Source organism: Penaeus japonicus, unplaced genomic scaffold (genome assembly GCF_977035675.1).
Source record: "Penaeus japonicus unplaced genomic scaffold, GWHDUDI00000001_assembly GWHDUDI00000003, whole genome shotgun sequence".
NCBI lineage: Eukaryota > Metazoa > Arthropoda > Malacostraca > Decapoda > Penaeidae > Penaeus > Penaeus japonicus.
Genome location: NW_028234405.1, coordinates 42,174,236 through 42,176,735, shown reverse-complemented (window position 1 = coordinate 42,176,735; position 2,500 = coordinate 42,174,236). Strand labels below are relative to the sequence as shown.

Sequence of the window (2,500 nt, the reverse complement as noted above, 5' to 3'; positions counted from 1 at the left end):
CATAACACCAACTGAACTTTCACCACGACCTCACAACTACGACCGCCGAACCATCTACTACTGGCGGCATCCGACGGTCATGCCAGCCCAACATGTCATACCGGACAACAACAGATGCTCGTCTTCCCGTCGCTCTTATCTCACAAACATGAAAGGCGGATGCGTTGCTGTGTTTCCTTTGATATGTAAAATAATACACTCACTGGCGTTTTGGATATTTGTAGGCAAATAGAAGAACAGCAATTTGACAGATGCGAGATATGACGGACTCTATATATTTGAAAAAATCCTCCTTAAACATATACATATCTTCGGCTAGAATTGGAATCACGTACTCCTCGCACAGAAAGCATTTTAACTTGAGCAAATTCGCAATTCACTTTTAGGAGCCAAAGTTCTGACCGAGAGAATATTGTGCGTCAGGCAGGGAAGGTTAAGGCCGCCAGACGACCTAGAGAAATTACGAGTCTCGACAAGGGTTAGGGTGGAATGTATAATTCTCAGATTTTCATGCCACGAAGCCCGTGATTTTTACGCACCAAATTAATATAACGGTAAAGGTTTTTCGCGAGAAGAGCGATACAATCTCTCAACAAAAGCGACTGTCCAGCAGAACAATGGCGTGTTGTGTGCACGTAAACGATGCCAACGACCTATCACGTATTTGTACACAAACCGTAATGCCGAGTCTGTGGGTCGGTATAGAGAGTCTCCATTATAACAGCTGTTTATTGAACCCTCGGTTGAAAGCGGCCAGACGTGACTCGGCCTGCCTATACTCGATTAACCACCCCGACTACCGACATCCCTCCTTCCTGAGTCAGGTGTTAAGCATTCTCGCCCGCCTCCACAGGAAGTCGGGCGAGGGACATCACTAGTCATCTCTCCAGGAATCACTTCGGCCGATGGAGCGTGACACGCGGGGGAGGGGAGGGGGTGGGGGGACGCTGATCGGCTTACTGATAATGGATTACTATATTCCATCCGTGAATGATGGAAAAAAAAACACCTAAAGCATGTTTATGCGAACACACACACACATATATATACATATATAAAGCCCCGATTCAACTGATCTCATAATTAGAAATTATCCTATGATCGTGAATTAGATCATCTGATATCATGAGAAATAAAAATCGCCATTTGACATAACCAATATTCTTTCATTTTTCATTCTTTTTTGTTATGTAGATCATCAAGGAAATGAGAACAGGTCGTGAGATACCGTGAAATTGTACCGACACATGATCAGTAATCAACCGGATGTGTGGTTTTGCGTGGAAATAAAATCCATTTCACAAGGTCTGGGAAGAGTCATCTTGCGTAATGTAAGGAGTCATTGCGGTGGGATCAGGTTGACTCCCCGCTTTAGTTTAGGCCGTTGCAGAACAGCTGGATAGAGGCCAGTTTCATCGAGATCGGCCCGAGGAAAGGCTGGGGACTCTGCTAGTTCGCTTCACCTAACGCAGTCTGCAGTACCAAGAGAGTTGGTTGTGTCCGTATTTCAAGAGTTAATAAAAGGGTGTCATGAAAGATGCATGACTGATAATCTATGCAAAAGCCTCAAATTCCAAGGCCTCACGCAGAGCTTGTGCCTTTCTCAACGTCAGAGATTCGATTAAAATTAGAGTGCATGACAAAAGAATGTTCCGATGCAAACATGGCAGAGATACCATGCTTTCTACTTCATGATTAGTAAGGTCAGTGAAATGATTATGAAGCCACCCAGTCATAATGGCGGATCCTGGAAGTGCTTTGTCATTTGCTCTATAGATAGCCTGCTGTTTTCCAAGATCATTATACTCGCAAGTCTCAAACAGTTCCACGACTATCGGTTTAATAATGGGACTTCAAGTTTGACAAAGGCTTCAAGATAAGCCTTGCCATAAAGTTTTGCGAAAGGAACGAACAAACTGATTTTCGATATGTAAAATTTGCGAAACATTGGACTTTAAATGAGATTTCTCGTCTCAGGTCTTGCATAGTTTTCCTCATCATCTTATTGTGAGAATATATTATCATGATATCAATATATAACTATAAACTTTTTGAGCAGATATTTTTTTTTCCAAAAAAGTGAAGTTTAAGTGATTGTCTCGCAGGCACGGTTACAACGGATTCAACAATGCACATAAACACGGCTTTCAAAAAGAGAAATATGCGACATAAAAATGACTTTATGGGCAATAATACGAAACCAACATTTTCAAATAATAAAAAAACGTCAGAGTGATAAAAGTGAATCCTTTTATATCCATTCCTGCAATCGCATTTACCCACGTTACCCAAACTCTCTATTTCCGACCGACACTCGGCTGCAAAAGCTCACAAGGACGACACGCAGGAAAATCAGGTCTCGGTTCTGACATACGTCGCTCCTTGAGTAGTGAAAACCAATTAGCCTTAAGTGTAAAGAAGACCTGGAGATAATCGGCTTCTCCGTTCTGAATTAGCCTGGCCTATGTTTAGGTGATGCAGCACGTCCTTGGCCGCGGAG

At 42.8% G+C, this 2,500-nt stretch overlaps 1 protein-coding gene across 42 annotated transcripts in view; it reads right to left on the bottom strand.

The window, feature by feature from the left end:
* LOC122265824 (uncharacterized) overlaps nt 1-2,500 on the bottom strand; it is a 125,542-nt gene that overhangs the window by 84,184 nt on the left and 38,858 nt on the right. For 9 of the 42 annotated variants that reach the window (XM_043035312.2, XM_086532585.1, XM_086532616.1 and 6 more), the window contains exon 1: nt 1-47. This exon is cut by the window's left edge and continues 50 nt beyond it. The exons of 28 other annotated variants lie outside the window; for them this stretch is intronic. The gene's annotated coding sequence lies outside the window, so the exon portion shown is untranslated. Of the gene's footprint in view, nt 48-2,500 lie in introns of those variants that run through there. 5 more of the 42 variants (XM_043035305.2, XM_043035368.2, XM_086532659.1 and 2 more) reach the window with 4 other exon arrangements.